This window comes from Rhinopithecus bieti, unplaced genomic scaffold (genome assembly GCF_001698545.2).
Source record: "Rhinopithecus bieti isolate Rb0 unplaced genomic scaffold, ASM169854v2 scaffold_47952, whole genome shotgun sequence".
Classification (NCBI taxonomy): domain Eukaryota; kingdom Metazoa; phylum Chordata; class Mammalia; order Primates; family Cercopithecidae; genus Rhinopithecus; species Rhinopithecus bieti.
The window spans coordinates 1,501,365-1,520,009 of NW_016820098.1; the positions used below are offsets into that span (position 1 = coordinate 1,501,365).

An 18,645-nucleotide genomic window follows, 5' to 3' on the forward strand; every position below is an offset into this window, starting at 1 on the left:
GTTNTTTTTAGCTCTGCCCTGTCCCCAGAGGTGGATTCTACAGAGACAGGCAGGTTTCCTTGAGCTGCTGTGAGCTCCACCCAGTTCGAGCTTCCCAGCGGCTTTGTTTACCTACTTAAGCCTCAGCAATGGCGGGCGCCCCTCCCCCAGCCTCGCTGCTGCCTTGCGGTTAGATCGCAGACTGCTGTGCTAGCAATGAGGGAGGCTCCGTGGCCGTGGGACCCTCCCGGCCAGGTGTGGGTATAATCTCCTGGTGTGCCCGTTTGCTTAAAGCGCAGTATTGGGGTGGGAGTTACCCGATTTTCCATGTGTTGTGTGTCTCAGTTCCCCTGGCTAGGAAAAGAGATTCCCTTCCCCCTTGCGCTTCCCAGGTGAGGCGATGCCTCGCCCTGCTTCAGCTCTTGCTGGTCGGGCTGCAGCAGCTGACCAGCACCGATTGTCCAGCACTCCCCAGTGAGATGACCCCAGTACCTCAGTTGAAAATGCAGAAATCACCGGTCTTCTGTGTCTCTCGTGCGGGGAGTTGGAGACTGGAGCTGTTCCTATTTGGCCATCTTGTTCCGCCCCCCCCATGGCAATTTTTTATCTTGTGTTTCTGAAGATCAGAGTCTAAAATCAAGGTCCCAGGAGGGCTGCATTCCTTCTGGATGCCCTATGGGGAGAATGTCTTCCCTTGCCTTTTCCCTCCTCTACAGGCTGCCCACATTCCCTACTTAGCCAGAGCCCCTTTATCTCATCACTCCAACCTCTTACTTCCATCACCACATCTACTACTGACTCTGATTCTCCTCCCTCTGTCGTAAGGATTCTTGTGATTCCATTGGGCCTGTCCAGATCATCCAGGATAAACTTCCCTTCCTGAGATCCCTAACTTAATCACATTTGTAAAGTCTCCTTACCATAGGAGGTAACATATTCATAGGCCCTGGGAACTAGGATGTGGATGTCTTTGGGAGGCCTACCACATGTGTGAACTCTCCAGGCCCACATTGTTCCAGCTCCATCCTTTACCATCAGTGCCCCCTACACTAGAACTGTTTTGTCTGCCCTTGGGAGGACCTCCCCAGGCAAGGGCTCACACAGATCCTAGGAGTGGCTCTGTTACCAGTAGAGGGTCTTGACTGCAATTTGTCCAGGTTCTTGGCATTTTGAACAAAGAATTAGACAAAATACACAGCAAAGCAAGGAAAGAATGAAGCAATGAAAGCAGAGATTTATTGAAAATCAAAGTGTACTCCACAGAGTGGGAGCAGGCCGAGCATTGGCTTAAGGACCCTGGTTACAGGATCTTCTAGGATCCAAATACCCTCTAGAGGTTTTCCATCAGGCACTTGGCATACACCCCATGCAAATGAAGTAGTGGCCTGTCTGATTGGTTGCAGAAATCCTTTTTTTTGTCTGTGCTCCTCCTCATGTGTCAAGGAGTTGCTTTCTGCAACCAATCAGAGGCTGAAAGGAAGTCACAAAATTATGCTCCTATGCAAACATCTGATTTGCAAAGGGAGTAGCCTTTGATCCTTTTGTTACTTAGGTGTGAAAAGTTGGGGTTTTCCTTTTGATTTAGTTCTAGGAAGTCAGGATGAATCAGCCTTAGGTTTCTTGCCTCCAGATCCTATTCTCCTTCTTCGGCTCAGACCAATTGAACAGGAAATTCCAGGATCCCTGGTACCTGGAGCGCTGTCAGGGTTTAGGAGAATGTCAGTGCAAGCTCAGTGTGGGCACAGAGCTCTCAGACTCCTTGACACATGAGGAGGAGCACAGACAAAAAATGGCGAGAGTGGGGCTCTCTAAGGCTAGAGGCCCAAGCAGGGGCCAGATGCTGACATCTACAAGCAGTGTTCCTCCAACAGCCAGGCAAACAGCATGATTGAATGCCTGGAGGTAGACTGCAGTCAAATGGAGACTGTCAGTCCCTTCTAAAGGAGTCAGTAGACATACAGCACCAGGGAAGGGGCCCAGTGTTGCTACATCTTAGCAAAACTAAAAATCTATTTTCATTTTGTTTTAAACAATGTGCAAGCCAGAAAAAAGGGTTGAGGGGACCAGATATGGCCCTCAGCCATTCAATTTGCAACTGACCCCTGGTTCAAATGAATGAGCACAGCATACCTAGGCATAGATGACATTTTATTGAATGAGTGAACAATGAACTTCAATGTCACATTAGAGATGGTGCATTAATTAAATTACCTAAAGCTGAAAAATTCATCCCTAATTATGTCACATTGTTCAGTAGGCTCATCAGAGATTCAGCAGGGAGATAACATGACAACTTTACGATAAATATTAATAAAATGTCCATGATATGGCAATGATTTCAATTTATATAAACCCTTTTCCATGATAAATTTCACAGACAAAAAATAAGGACTACAAATTAAATACCCTTGCCAGTGAAAATTCCAAAGTTAAAGTCCAAAGAAATTAAAGTCCAAAATTGAAAGCTCTTCTGTGGAATTAAAAATCCAAAGGAATCAAAGTTCCAATCACAAAGGTAAAGTTCAAAATTACTTCAGAAATTTCTAAGAAGTTGCTTCATCGTCATTAAATCATTTGACAATTCTTTATGGAGCTTCTACTGGGCGCCACGCACAGTGCTAGGTCCTGGGGGGAAAGCGGTGAATAAGAGGCAACCATGTCCTTACGGAGTTGTTATTTAGATAGGGAACAACATAAGCAAGTAAAACATGTAGTATTTTAGGTAGTGATGATTGCTAAGGAGAAAAAAAATAGGAAAATTGAAGGTAGGGGCAGTTTGAAATTTTAGATAGAATGGCCAATGATTGTTCCATTGAGAAGGTGACTTTTGAGAAAAAGCCTGCAGGAAACCAGGGAGGTAACCTGGCAGATACTTGGTGGGAGTCCATGCAAGGATGAGGGAGTGCCAAGTACAAAGGCCTGTGTTGGATGTGGCCTGGTGTACTTGAGGAACAGTAGAAGGCTGAAGTGGCTGGAGCAGAGAGAACAGAGATGGGGGATAGTAGAGGGTGGTGGTCAGAGCAGAAAATGGAGCCAGAGCGTGGAGGGTTCTTTAAAGATAAGAACTCTGGCATTTACTCTGAGTAGGATGGGAGTGCTTGGAAGATGTTGAGCAGAGAAGTGACATGCTCTGACTTGTTTAAGTTTAAGTCAGACCTCTCTGGCTGCTGCATTCTGAAGAAGCTGAAGAGAGTAAGGACAGAACTAGGGACACCAGTTAGGAGGCCATTGTAATACCCCTGGGAATGGCTGTTAGTGTTAAAATTTGGTGGTGGAAATGGTGGCAATGAGAAGAGGTCAGATTCTGGATCTGTTTTGATAGTTCATATAACAGGATTTTCTCATGTATCTGGCTGGGGTGTTAGGAAAAGAGAAGTCATGAATGACACCATGGTTTTGGTTTAAACAACCAGAATGGAATTGCCATTACGAGAATGGGAATGACAGGGAAGGAAACAGAATTTGAAGGAAAGATCAAGGGGCAATCTGGGGACATGTTAAGTCCTAAACATCAATTAGACATGCAATGTAGATGAGTACGTATTTGAAGGTGTGGATCTGGAGTTCAGGGGAGAGGAGCCAAACTGGTGATTGTCAGCATGTAGATTTTATCTAAAGCCATAGGACTGGATGAGATCACCTGGAAAGTATGTGTGGACAGAAAAAAGAAGAGTTTCTAGACCTAAGCCCTGGGTGACTCCAACGTAGAGATCAGGAGGATGAGGGGGAACCAGCAAAGGAAAATGAGAACAAGCATTTGGGAAGGTAGGAAGAAGAAATCATTTCGTGGAGAAGACACTGAATAGCTGTGTCAAATGATGCTGGGAGGTGAAAAGTGAAGGCTGAGAATTGACCTTTGGTTTTAGCAACATGGAAATTAATGGAGACTTTGATATGAGTAGACTCAGCTAGACTGATGGACACTCTGGTGCCTGGGTACAGCTGAGGCTCCTTCAATAGCCCTAGCCTGGCTATCTTCCAAGAATGGATGTAGTTCTCTCAAGTACTGAAGCACTCAGAAGTAGAGTTAGACACAAGATCACCCAAGTGGATCACTTTTTAATACATCTGAAGTGTTGATAATTGACCTAAGAGTATTATAGAAATAGCCTCATCCACTTGAAATTAAAAATAAGACAGTCTGTGGCTCCTAAAAAAATTATCTTAGGCACAAGGCTATTCCCCAAACCAAGTATTTATTATTGTCAAATACCATAGCACAAATACAATACACTGAGTAAAGGAGGTTAGGTAGAGAAAATCTTAATTTCAGTTACACCAGGATCCAGTAAACCTACCATACTGGAGAGCTTGACCTGTGAATTCACACTTAATGGAAGAAATGTCACATGCACAAACACTATCACTGCAGCCACCCAGAAAGAGAGAGAGAGAGGAGAAAGGAAATCCCAGCCGTTTTCCCCACAATATAAACCCTGCCTCCCTAAAGCACAGGCTGGGACCGTGTAAGAGTTCATGCTTCCTGCAGGCAGTTAACACCTCAAAGAGATACACTGAGTGAGGAAGGGCTGAGGCTCCACATTCCTAGTTTCTATCCCCAAAGGACTGATTAGAGAAAACATTGCTTCTCCCCTAGGACAGTGAGGCAGGGAGAAGAGAGGCTAGGAATAGCCCTCCGGGAGTCCTCCTAAACACAAACTCAGGGAAAACATTTGACTTCTCTGCCTCAATCTCCAACAAACACAACAGGAAAGGGAATTCAAATCATTTTATTTGATTGGTTCTTTGGTATAAAATTGAATAATGATAAATATGTCTTTGGCTACAATGAAATTAGAAACATATGAGTTTTCACCATTCAAAATCTCTCTTATTCTGGATGTAGAATATTTATACACATAATCTTAGATGCTCTTGTGTGCATATCTGTCCATGATCAGGGAGAAACTAGAACCCCCTTACTTCTTGTTGAGTCCTTGAACTGTCCCATCTGCTGATGAAAGCACTTATTATAATAAAAATACCATTCTAACCAGTCTGTTATAAATTCATTAACAAATCTATATTGAGTCCTTCATTTAAGATAGATAAAGATTACAAGTACTCTTTAGTCCTTCTAGAAAATTGGAACAATCCGGCTGGGCGCAGTGGCTCACATCTGTAATCCCAGCACTTTGGGAGGCTGAGGTGGGCAGATCACCTGAAGTCAGGAGTTCGAGACCAGCCTAGTCAACATGGTGAAACCCCGTCTCTACTAAAAATACCAAAAACTAGTCGGGTGTAGTCGTGGGCACCTGTAATTCCAGTTATTCAGGAGACTGAGACGGGAGAAACACTTTAACCCGGGAGGCAGAGGTTGCAGTGAGCCAAGATCGTGCCATTGCACTCCAGCCTGGGCAAGAAGAGGGAAACTCTGTCTCAAAAAAAAAAGAAAAAAAGAAAAAAGAAAGAAAGAAAGAAAATTGGAACAATCCTATCAGATCATATAAAATATGGCTTTTCTTGCCAAGTCTTTATGAAGATGTTGTTTGTTGTTACCTTAAAACGCCTGTCTCACCTCTCTCTCTCCAGATCTTTCTCCTTTACTCTGTCAGCATTTAAGAGTCTACTTTTCCATGGAGGCATCCATAATTAATCCCACTAGCCCTCATCAGCACTGGCATTCCATCACCCTCACATGCACTGTGGCTTTTGTAGGTCATGGTCATGTTTTGTTGTTGGTTGTTGATATCCTTGTGTGTCGAGTAGACACATTTGCACACACTTAGCCTCTTGGAAGGAAACTGGAACTCACCACTCCACAGGTGACTTGAAGTGGAATGTTTTATGTTCTCTAAGCCACCATATGGCAGTAAGTAGATTTGCTTTAAGTGTCTTATAGATTGATTGAGCTTAATTGAAATTATGTACAGGACATGTAAATGCTTTGGAAAGTATATAATACTATCTGATTACAAGGTGCTGTTCTGATTGTTGGTTAATGTAGTTTAGTTCTCTCTTCTGTTGCATGTTAGAATCACGTGGGGAGATTTAAAAAAACATTAATGCCCGGGGCCCATCCCCGTGGAATTATCAGTTCATTGCTCAGGGATGCAAAGCCGGCATCAGCATTTTTTGAAAGCTCCCCTCCCTAAGTGCTTAAACCACAACCCTGGTTTGCCGTTTCTTGCCAAGTAAGTGTTCCCCCAATGGTCACACGACTCACTCCCGCATTTCATCCAGATCTTTGTCAAATGTCACTGCCTCAGAGAGCCCTTCCTCTACCCCTCTGTCTGAAATAGTCCTCCCCACTCTCACCCATAGATTCTAGCCTCTCAACGTGCTTTTGTGTTTTTCAAGGCATTTAATGGTTACCTGATATGATATTAATATGTGGAATGATAAGGAAGTGAATTTCGTTCAACACAGGAATGGAGACCTGCCCTCCCATGGAAGCATCTCTGAATTTCCAATCCCCTATTGTTTTAACCACATTATTATTCCAACCACAGAATGGAATGCCAGCCTAAATCCCCCTGGCTGGTGGGAGAAGGCAGATGATGATAGAGGAAGCCTGGGTTAAAAAAAAAGAAAAGTGAGAAACATGGTTTAAAACATTTCAAAAAGAAAGGGGAAGGGATAGAGGTGATACAGTCTTTTTTAAAAATTGAAAGCAGGACTTTGGCAGAGGCCAAGTTGGCAAATGGAAAGAAACCTCATCCCTACAGTTACAGAACCAATATCTGGATTGAGTGGGTAAATCTAGTTGGTCAAAGAAAAAGCCCAAGATTGATAAGAAAATAGTCACAGATGAGATAGGCTCCGATCTTCCTCCATACCACCCCTCGCGCCGTGAGAATGATTCCCGGATGAAAGGGAATGAGAAGGTGATGGAGTGAGGAGGGGGTTTGGGAGCTGGGTGGGAGTTCTGAGGAAGTGAGCACACAGTGTGGAGAAACAGGGGTCAGCTTGCTTGAATTTGATTTCAGAACCATCGTTCAGTAGCTGTGAGGACTTACACACTTGAGTTTTCTTCCTGGGCCTTCACGTCTGAAGATGACAGAAACTCCTGATTCATTTGGGTTGTTGTGAAGATTAAATGAAATAATATGTAAAAGTTTGTAGCAGAGTACTTGGGAGACAGTAAGTGCTTAGTAAGTGCTAACAAATGTGTGTTATTAATAATGCCTTTTTATTTATTTATTTATTTATTTTTTTTTTTTTTGAGACGGAGTCTCGCTCTGTCGCCCAGGCTGGAGTGCAATGGCCGGATCTCAGCTCACTACAAGCTCCGCCTCCCGGGTTTACGCCATTCTCCTGCCTCAGCCTCCCGAGTAGCTAGGACTACAGGCGCCTGCCACCTCGCCTGGCTAGTTTTTTTGTATTTTTTAGTAGAGACGGGGTTTCACCGGGTTAGCCAGGATGGTCTCGATCTCCTGACCTCGTGATCCACCCATCTCGGCCTCCCAAAGTGCTGGGATTACAGGCTTGAGCCACCGCGCCCGGCCTCCAATAATGCCTTTTTAAAAGGGAGTGAGCTGTCAGAGAAAGCTGGAAAAATTTTTCTTTAGTCACATAGCACTTATCCCAGGGAGCCAAGGACAGGGCATGTGACCTAACTTTGACTCTTCCCCAAATGAGGGAGGGATTTTCTATTTGTCCCTGTTAGAGAAAACTAGCATGAGATTAAATGACAAATGGCAGCAATCAAAGTCAGTGAGAAATGTACACAGCTGTACTTGGATATTTGTCATTTTTGAAAATTTTAGTTAAAATTGAGTACCTCCTTTATTGTGCTATTAGATATTAATCACTAGTTACTATTTGCTTGTAATTTGAATAGTTTGCTTTTAGAAAAAAGCATAGCAAAATGAAGCACATGCTAAACATTTTCTAACTTTTGTACAAGACTTTGAAAGATTAATACTAAGGAGGCTTCATGGATCGTAATTAAGACACCATTCATTTGGAACCAGTTCCTAAAAAAAAATTGTGCCTGTAGCCTCAAACTTGATTAAGGGAAATCCTGTAAGTCCTGGAAAATATCACAATTGCTGTAAGTAGTTTATTAATTATTGTGTAGATTTACTTTACATAAAAACAGTGTTCCTGAAAAACTGCAACTAAAACAAATGTTTATAATTTTATTCATTTATTCATTAACTTATATTGTAATATCTGTGAAAGTCAATCGTTTATTTTGGATTGATTTTAAGGCACAGTAACTTCTAATTCTTTGTCAGACCTGATAGTTTAAAACCTGTACATGAATACTTGGTGGTATCATGGAATGCAACAGTTTTGTTTGCTACTTAAGGGCAGCCGGGTGATGAATCCTTTTGCAGATTTGTGGAATTATTATTTTAAATGACAGTTATATAATTGTGATATAAATGATTACAAACTCCCTGAGGGCAAGGAAATGTAGCTTCTATTTACTGCAGCACTGTGCAGTGAAAAGGTAAATAGTACCTGGACATGAAGTCGAGACCTGGGAACACATGCAGCCTTAACAGCTAACTTGTGTCGACAAGGCACCTACTTTTGGTGAACATTAATTTTCTCATCTGCCTTCCTATCTTACAAATTCTGAGATGGGATCATATGTACGAGAAATGCAACAACATATGGGAGAACACAATAGAAACATTATAGCAGGTGCTCAACACAAGAGTTGTCTAATGATTCGTTACCATTGGATGTATTTGTTCTTTTAGACTGCAATTTTCATGTTTACTTTTCTTGAGGTAGGGCACTTGTATACTTTGGTGAGCTGTTTTGGTTTTGCTTTTTTTTTTAACATCACGCATATGGGCTTAAAATATTTACTTTGGTTTGCTCAGACTATGTCTTCCAGGTTTTTCATGAGGTCTTTGTTCCCACGGCTCCTCCTACCTGTGCGTTCCACCCATGTTTTTAGCAGTTCTGTATATAGTGTGGTCTGATGGCTAGAGCCACAGCGGTCTCTCCCAGTGTAAGCTGAGAAACCCCACTGACTCGGAGGATGGCAGGAATTTAGTGAGCTCCACAGTCAACTTCCCCTGGGTCAGGGCTCTCTCAGTTTCCTCCCCTTCAGCCCCACCGACAACCCAAATCAAGAGGAACAAAGTTGCCCGTATTAGTTTTCTTTTGCTAGTATGACAAATTACTACAAACTTAATGACTTAAAGTAACACAGATTTACTATCTTACACTTCTGGGGGTCAGAAGTCTAAACAGACATGCTGAGCTGAAATCAGTGTGTAGACAGGGCTGGTTCCCTCTGGAGACTCTAGGGGAGAATCCTTTCCTTGCTTTTCCAATTCTAGAGGAGTGATGAGTTTTTAAATGTATTACCTTGGCTTTTAAATATAATTTATCTAACCATAAGCTTATATAATTTAATTCTAAATAATGACTGTGTTTAACAACCAGCTTATAAAATTTCTAAAAATTTAACATTCAGCTTTCAGAGGTCAGTACAAGCAATTATAGCTCACAACTGCTTCCATATTTCTAAATAATCTGCATATACTGCTGTTTCTTGATTTTTCAATTTTGACACAATCTCCTTATAATGGAAGATGATGATTTAGCTCCTCTCATTCCCTCATTCCCCAGCTCTCCCTCAATTCTCCAGTGCACACCTTCTCTTACTCCCATCTTCCCAATATAATACTATCACAATTATGGGTTAAAACAGTATTCACTGTTTATGTCATTATGGTTGACTCATTATAGCTAACATATGAGCCACATGGATACATGTGGTGATTGCATTTCCTTTCTTGTACAACGTTTTTATTCTCCTGGATTTAATTGCCAATGGCTACAGCTCCAAGCGAGCAGAACAATTTTCTCAGTAAGGGTCAACATTTCTGGTGCTTTAGTGGTTTCTTGTTTGTGTGTTTCTTGGAGCTGTCTTTATGGAACTCTCTGCTCTCCTGTGTCAATCAGGAGTGATTATTCTCTAAACCTGCGACATACTTTTGTTCTGAGAATCCACTTCATCATCACCTTGGGAGGATTCCCCTGTTTCTTGTGTTGGGTGTCCTCCATGGCCTTCAGGTCCTTGTCTTTCCAAGTTTTAATCCTTGTTTTTATAGAACTTAACCTCCAGTAGTTTCCTGAGGCAGTAGCTTAAGAAAGCATGCATTGGAGGTAAGTTTTAATACTTGCATGTATGAAAAGATATTTATCATGGTCCAGTTCTTGATTTCAATATTAACTTGGAATACAATTCTTCACTGGAAATCATTTCCTCTTAACATTTTGAAGACAATGATCCATGGTCTTCTTAAGTACAGTGCTGCTTTTGAAAAGTTTCAAAAATGCAATTCTGATTTCTAAGCCTTTAAAAAATAATAACCTGTCATGTATCTCTAGAAACTTTTGAGTCTACTCTTTATCTCTGACATTCTAAAAGTTTCACAATGATATGCCCTATTGGGGTCTTTTAAAAATTTATTGTGCCAGGCCTTTGGGCACATGGGCACATTTAGTCTGGAAGCTCATGCCCTTTGTTTTGGGAAATGTTCTTATATTACCATTTTGGGAACATGCTGATAGTTTCCCTTCCAGAATTTCTTTTATTTTTGAGACGGAGTCTCGCTCTGTCGCCCAGGCTGGAGTGCCGTGACCAGATCTCAGCTCACTGCAAGCTCCGCCTCCCGGGTTTACACCATTCTCCTGCCTCAGCCTCCCGAGTAGCTGGGACTACAGGCGCCCACCACCTCGCCCGGCTAGTTTTTTGTATTTTTTTTAGTAGAGACGGGGTTTCACCGTGTTAGCCAGGATGGTCTTGATCTGATCTCCTGACCTCATGATCCGCCCGTCTCGGCCTCCCGAAGTGCTGGGATTGCAGGCTTGAGCCACCGCGCCCGGCCACTTTCCAGAATTTCTATTGTTCATAATAGAACGAGGACATCTTGGTTTAATGCACTACTCTTCCTATCCTTTCTCTCTGTTCTTCTTCCTCACACTTCTTTTCTTTCTTTTTATACTATGTGTAGGAAGATTTCTTAAATTGTGTCTCCAAAATTGTTTATTAAACGTAAAAAATCTCTGCTATCATACATTTAGCTTCTAGAATCTCTTTGTTAATTTGCTAAGGGGTCTTTATCTAGCCTCCTATTCTTGGTCATGGATATAGTATCTTATGCCTTTCTGAGGCTATTAATTATCATCGTATTAGTCAGGGTTCTCTAGAAGGACAGAACTAAAAGGATATATGTGTGTATGAAAGGGAGTTTATTGGGAGAATTGACTCACATGATCACAAAGTGAAGTCCCACAATAGGCCATCTGCAAGCTGAGGAGCAAGGAAGCCAATCTGAGTCCCAAAACCTGAAAAGTAAGAAAGCCGACAGCGCAATCTTCAGTCTGTGGCTAAAGGCCCAAGAGCCCCTGGCAAATCACTGGTGTAAGTCCAAGAGTCCAAAAGCTGAACAACTAGAAGTCTGATGTTCAAAGGCAGGAAGCATCCAGCACGGGAGAAAGATGGAGGCCAGAAGACTCAGCAAGCCTAGTCCTTCCAACTTCTGACTGCTTTATTCTAGCCACGCTGGCAGTGGATTAGATGGTGCCCACCCAGATTGAGGGTAGGTCTGCCTCTCCCAGTCCACTGACTCAAATGTTAATCTGGATTAGATGGTGCCCACCCAGATTGAGGGTGGGTCTGCCTCTCCCAGTCCACTGACTCAAATGTTGATCTCCTTTGGCAACAGCCTCACAGACATACCCAGAAATGATACTTTGCATCCTTCAATCCAATCAAGATTAACCATCACAATTGTTAAATTTTTTCTGCCTCTGACATTTTTTTGTTTCTTCCAAGTTCATTTCTCCTCTTGTTTTGTTGCATATCTTTCTCAAATATCTGGTCATTCTGTTTTCCATTCATAATTAAGTGCACAACACTAACAAGTTCATGGGAAGCTCTGTGTGCAGGAATGGAGCTCCTTGGGATTCTCATTGGGGCTATCATCCAGACACTTGTTCATTTTGTTGAGGAACCCATAAATATCTGTGCTGTAGACTTTTCCCTAGGGCTATTCTATTTCTTCTAAGAGAAATCCTCCAATATTTTGCCAGACTGCTGACATTCTAGATGCTGAGTACAGGATGGGAACTGTGAATCCCATTTCCAGTCTCTGGTCTTACTCCCACTTCCTGCTGTGCCTTTCGTTCAGAACCTCTCTGGTTCAGTCTCTTGTAAGTAAACCTCCAGTATCAGTTTGGGATAGGGGAGGAAGTTGCCTAACTATGGGGTAGAGAAGAGTGCGTTGGAACAAAAATGCTTTCTAACTACCTTTTTATCACCCTTCTTATTTTCAGTTCCACCTCTCACCTTTATTTTCAGAGGTATCTGGTGCCTGTCATTCCTGAGCTTTTTCTGGCTTTCGAAGGGCAAATCATTGACTTCAATCACTGCAGATGGTTAATTTCAGTTTTATTCCACTCTGTAAATCCAACCACGTGTGAAACTGCTTTCCATTTTCTGAAAATTTGTTGATGTCTCTCTTCTGATGTTGTCTCTTCTTCATCCTCTTTTATGTGTGTATTTACATTTTTACATTCTTTTACTGTCGTTTTATTAGAGTTTTGACTGGGAAACGATACCAATGGGTGTATTTAATTTGCCATTTTTAACATGAAGTTTGTATATATGTTAGTAAGGGTTTTGTTGTTTTAACCAAATCGCTCTCCAAAAACACTGAGTCAGTGTCTATCCCATTGACAATGTCAGTGCTCATTACTCCGCATCCTTGCTAACACTAGGTATTATAAGTATATATTTGTATCTTTGCTAATTTGTCAGGAAATATTTTATATCGCATTGCTATGGCGAACTGGTTTGCCTGGGGCTAATGGGTTTTCTGGGATGTGGAATACTCAGTGCTAAATCCAAGAAAGTCTTGGGCTAACCAAAACAGGTTGGCCACCTTATTAATTGTTTTAATTTAATTAACTTACAATTTCCCCCAAAACTCTCCCAAGCTGAATTCATTATTGATGCTGACAGAAAAAAGAACTCTATCTTGTTCTCCCTCTTTTACTTCCATTGACTTGACATCTCCCCCTGCTTCAACAGTCACCACACTTTGACTTGCTGTCCTCTTCTGCAAGCAAATCTCTGCCTTCTTTTCCTCTGGAGATAGCAGAGCAAATAGAAGGTGCTGTCTGGAGGTGTGCTAGCAAGATCAATCGGATTAGCAAAGAAATCTGAAGCCCCTATTATATTATTTCTTTGGGCTTTATACTTGAAGACTAAACTCAGTAAAAAGTCAGAGTTCTGTGGCAGAGAGAAGTCAGAATGCCTTTGAGTGAGTAGATATGTGCATCTGTGTCTTCTTGGCTGTGTCAGTGTTAGACTGTGTTTGGGATGGGAATCATGTTGGAAATTCATGCCAAAGAGAAACTGAGAAATTGTGCTCCCAAACAGGTCTTATTGAAACTATCTCAATCAAAAGAACTATGAATCTGAAAGGAGACAGAGTTAGAGGAGGAAGATGGACAGTGTTATACACTCAGAAAAAGTTAAAATTTGAAGCAAATCTTAACATTCTATTATTTATTCACTATGTTGCTATGATACAGCCTTATGGTAGCAATGCTTAGTTCACAAGCAATTTTGGAATTATCTTCATTTATTTACTCAGTGGACACTTGGGATTGATTAGAGGTAAAAGAGCTCACAGCATGGTGGGGAAGAGAGTCACATATATAATATACCAGAGGTATTAGTGAGGTGCTGTGAGTGTACGCACACTGGAAGGAATAGTTTCCCTGAGGAGTGGGGAGAGAGTCAAAGTAGATAAGGCTCTCTCGAAGGTGGGCATCTGAATGGCTCCTAATGGAGAGGCAGCAATTTGCGAGGAGTGGACGGAGTCAGGACATCATAAGCAACCTGTATGTGTCGTGATGTGGCACTGTGAATGGCTATGATGCATTTGGCGATTGGGTCTGGCTTTGTGGAGAACAGCAAGCTATGGGGCTGGGTAAGTAGGATGAGCCTGAATTCCAGAGACTCCTTTATACCTTGCTAAGCAGGGGGATTTTCTACCACAGAAGATATTTTATTGACTGATTAAGTATACCATAAGTTTTCATATTTATGTAAATAAGTGCTGATATTTTAATTCACTTAGACTAGCAGTTATCTTTTTTTTTTTTTCTTAATAGCAGCACCATTTCTTCAAATAGAATCTTACACATAAGCCCATGTAGAAACATGTAAGATCAGGCTGGGCGTGGTGGCTCGGACATGTGAAAAATGACAGTAAAGGAGTCTTTGCACTTTGAGAGGCTAAGATCGGCAGATGGCTTGAGGTCAGGAATTCAAGGCCAGCCTGGACAACATAGAGAAACCTCATCTCAATGAAAAACATAAAAGTTATCCAGGCATGGTGGCATGCGCGTGTGGTCCAAGCCACTCTGGGGGCTGAAGTGGGAGAATTGTGTGAGCTTGGAAGGTAGAGGTTGCAGTGAGTCAAGATTATGCCATTGCATTCCAGCCTGGGTGACAGAGCAAGACCCTGTCTTAAAAAGGACCAAACCAAACCAAACCAAACCAAACAAAAACAAACAAAACAAGAAACATGCAAGATCAGAGCTGCTGTAGTTGATCCAGGGTTGGGGCTTAGATCCCATTCTTCATCTTTTCCTCTTCCAGCTGGCTCCAGGGAACCCCTGGTGTCCTGCAGAGGTGAGTCTGAAACCCACTGACAGCCTGAGGTTAAACTCTGAGGGTGTCACAGCAAGAAGTATGAGTGTTCATTAAGATACCTCTATTTGATCATCTCTGGACTTCAAATAAAGGAAGGGAAAATGATTACTAAGACTTTATAATTAGAAACAAATAACATGACATCAATAATACAGTAGATATGTTAAGAGATTGAGCTTCTAAGATACCACTGTCTTTTATTTCTGTCTTTCTGGCCCCTCATTGTTGGTTCTGGGGATCATCCCTATTCCCTCTGATTTATTTCTTATGTTTCATGTTTTCTCTACACCCATAATGTCATTTTCCACCTATGTACTTATACTCTACCTTCCATCTGAGGCCCTGATGCATCTCTATCAAGATGTGCGATGATCATTGCAAATTCTTATTATCATCCCCTCTAAACTTGAGATTCAATTTCTTGAGTATATCTGTGTCTTTAAATGTAGCCATTTCTATCAGGATTGACTATATTATGCTGCTCTAACAAACAGCCCCCCAAATCTCAGTGGTTTATTGAAACTAAAGTTCATTTCTCACTCACGTGAAATCCTCTGTGGGTACAAATGACTCTCTGGAGTTGCTCATTTAGATGTACACTCAACATTTTAGGCTGCCTCTCATCCTATGATGATTCACTTCCAGGAGAATGTAAGACTGAGGGATCTCACATCAGCAATCAAGTGCTCTGGCCTGGAAGTGACAAATATCACTTCTGCTCACAACTCATTGGCTAGAGCTAGTCATATAGTCCTATCCAAAAGCAAGGGGGATGGGGTATTATTCTCCTAAGTGTCTGGAAGAGAAGAGGGTGTGCTCCCTCTCCATTACTTGCAACTACTCTTCTTTCTGTTAGGGATACTGGTCCCGTCTGACTACCTGACACTTGTTCATTCTTCATGTTTGTTTCCCTGTGTCTTTTCTGACTCCTCTTCTTCTTCCCTCCATTCCTCTTCCTCCCCAGCAACCTCATCAGGAGGCTCTCACCCATGTGTCCAAGCACTGTGCTCACTTCTAACCCAACCCTGCCCTCGCTGCTATGTTTGTGTGGGCATGCCAGTCTTCCCCAGTTGGACCAACACAATGGCATTATTGATCTCAGTATCCCCGGTACCTAATAGTGCATGCTACCTGTAGGTACTCGTTGAGGTTTATCGTGTAAGATGAATGAATGTTGCAAGTTCCTAAACATGTGATTCAGATGCCCAATCTTACTCTGTTACTTTATGAAAAATTTTTTAAAGCTATATGATGTTATATCAAAATATGTTGTTATACTTTAGGATAATCGGTATGCTAGCCCTGAATTTAAGCATAAGTCCCTTTTTTTTTTTCATGGGAGTCTAGGAAAACTATATGTTTATTCAGCAGTAAAATACAGTTTGGAACTTAAATGAGCTATTGATCAATTTCTGGTCTTATGTGAGAAGGAATAAAGCATCAAGAAAAAGGAAAGACTTGCTGTCAAGAACAGGAAAATTTGACAATAGAATATTAAGAATGCAGGAAATGAGGGGAAGTGGAAAGGCAGCAGCTAGTGGGAGAGAAAAAGTGCAGGGACAGTAAAAGTGAATGTAGGAGCTTTCTGACCCCTACGCTTCAGGAATGCAATTCATCCCTAAAATGCTGTTTGGTGTCTTAGGTTGCAAGTAACCAAATTAAAACCAGATTGAAAGTAGAGTGAGACACCTGTCATCATGAGACTCATTTGATCTGTTTAAAGGCGGCTGCTCTTATGCAGGGACCAACACTCACCTCCAGGGCAGCAGCTGGTGCACACTACCGCCGGCAGTGCCTGCTGCCAATAGTGCAAACGACTCAGAGAGACTTCATTGGCACAAGGGAATACTCTCTCCTTTCTGAGTAAAGAGCAAGTAGAACTAAAGGTTTCACATTTTATTTTTTATATTTTTATTTTATTTTATTTTTTTTGAGACGGAGTCTCGCTCAGTCGCCCAGGCTGGAGTGCAGTGGTGAGATCTCGGCTCACTGTAAGCTCCGCCTCCCGGGTTTATGCCATTCTCCTGCCTAAGTCTCCCAAGTAGCTGGGACTACAGGCGCCTGCCGCCACGCCCGGCTAATTTTTTGCACTTTTAGTAGAGACGGGGTTTCACCGTTTTAGCCAGGATGGTCTGGATCTCCTGACCTCGTGATCCACCCGCCTCGGCCTCCCAGAGTGCTGGGATTACAGGCGTGAGCCACCGTGCCCGGCCAGGTTTCACATTTTAAACATACTTTATATTCCTCCTCTTCGGGGGCTCCAGCCTGCTTTCGCGCCAAAGCAGATGTTATATTTGGCATAGAGTCCTCAGAGCGGCAGTTGTTCCTGAAAGTTGCTTTTTGCATCTTTGTGCCTAATGCAGTGGCTTACAGGTCAACCAGGCTTCTCCCCTGACTTTCGATGTGTAAGAGTTTGTGTTTCAAATGGATTTGGTTTTCTTAATGTCACCCTGGTTTGGTGGAAAGGAGAGTAAATGGAAATTGGAGGGGGAGCAGGGTCCCCTGGGGAGGTTTAAACAGATGGAAGTCAATTGTCTCTTGAGAAGAGAGGAGGCTATTAAGTTTTCATTCCACACTCTGCACCTTTTCTGTTAGCAAAGAACAAGCCCCACTCTCTAGCAATTGCTTTCCACTGAACTCCCCTGTCCTGCCCGCCCCCCCCCCCCCCCCCAACAAGCAAAAACCTAGGGATCAACTTAGTTCACTCCAAATTAGAAAATTAAATAGTCATTTGTTTCTGCTTGTCCACAGGGAGAACCATTTTCTTTTCTTCTTTCAAAATTGCCCAGTTCTTGTGAAGGGTTATTAACACCAGAAATAAATACATTTTAATAAGCTTAAGTCTCATTACTACCTGAGACCATCAGATTTTAGTACTGTAATATTTTGATCCCTCTGTCTTTTAGGCTCTGACACCAAAATTGCCATAATGAAAGTGTTTCACTTCTTATCATTTATTTTTATGGGATCTTTTGTTCCCAAATGTCTTTTCATCCCAGCCAAAGGGAGAAATGTTAATAGATCTACCATCCAGAAGGTTCCAAAGCTGGCCTGTCAGGTTTTCTGTTTTCTTGTTTATTATCTTTAAACTTTTGTTTTAAACACTTATTTGCCATGTAACTTAATGCCTGATAGTAGTGAAAGCATTTTATGGGTTTTAATTTATTTAATGCTCGTGAAACCCTATGAGGTAGGTACCGATATTATTTTTATTTTACAGATGAGGAAACTGAAGCAAAGAGAAGTGAAATGAAAGCTAGTGAGTGATGGGACCAGGGTTTGGACATGGGCAGTCTGGCTCAAAAATTGTGTGCTTTTAACTACTATGTAATGCTGCCTCACAAACAGCTTGTCTCGCAAATCGTTATTCTGGATCAGAGGGTGTTGACTGGCCTGCAATTGTATTTTGTATGGCCCATACACAATTCAGAAGTTTGAAAAATTTATGTAGAAATCTGCATTTCCTGACTTCTTTTGAAAATAGGAATACCAGATATCATTAGGCTCGAATTCCCAATATGGCAACAACAGCTGAGCAACAATCAGCTGTTTAGATGAGGCGCCTGCTGTCCAATTTCCACAGTCCCCACCAGTGCAGACCATAGTATCTACTTAAATTTCCTACCTGCCTCAGAGAAGCTTCTGAGCTTGTGACCTCTCTTCCAGCTGCTCTATGTATGGACACTGCCCCAGTACAGCAAGGGCCTGCTGCAAAATGCGTTTCTTAGTCTTCAATACTCATTTCTCCTTGTAATTGGATTTCTGGTAAGTTATGTCTCATGGTGGATCTGCCCCAAAGATAGAGACTGAATGGAAGTGAGTCACTCGCCCTGGCCTCCATTGTTCTGAAGAAGGTTCCAGCCACATGATTGATGTCAGCTGGTTTGCCAGAGCCAGAGCTGGGTTTCAGGACAGACACACCGGCATCTAATAGTGAAAGGCAAGGTTGAAAGGCCAAGACCAGCCTGAGGTCTGAGAGACCAAGGGCATCACTGAGGCCAGAAGTTCAGAGATGGACA

General features: G+C 42.2%; 1 protein-coding gene across 3 annotated transcripts in view; it reads left to right on the forward strand.

Annotated features, from left to right (window-relative positions):
• The window catches only part of NCALD (neurocalcin delta), a 476,133-nt gene that overhangs the window by 260,937 nt on the left and 196,551 nt on the right, over positions 1-18,645 (forward strand). The window contains exon 5 of one of the 3 annotated variants that reach the window (XR_001882851.1): positions 18,293-18,391. The exons of the other annotated variants lie outside the window; for them this stretch is intronic. The gene's annotated coding sequence lies outside the window, so the exon portion shown is untranslated. The remainder of the gene's footprint in view (positions 1-18,292; positions 18,392-18,645) is intronic. 3 annotated transcript variants of the gene reach the window in all.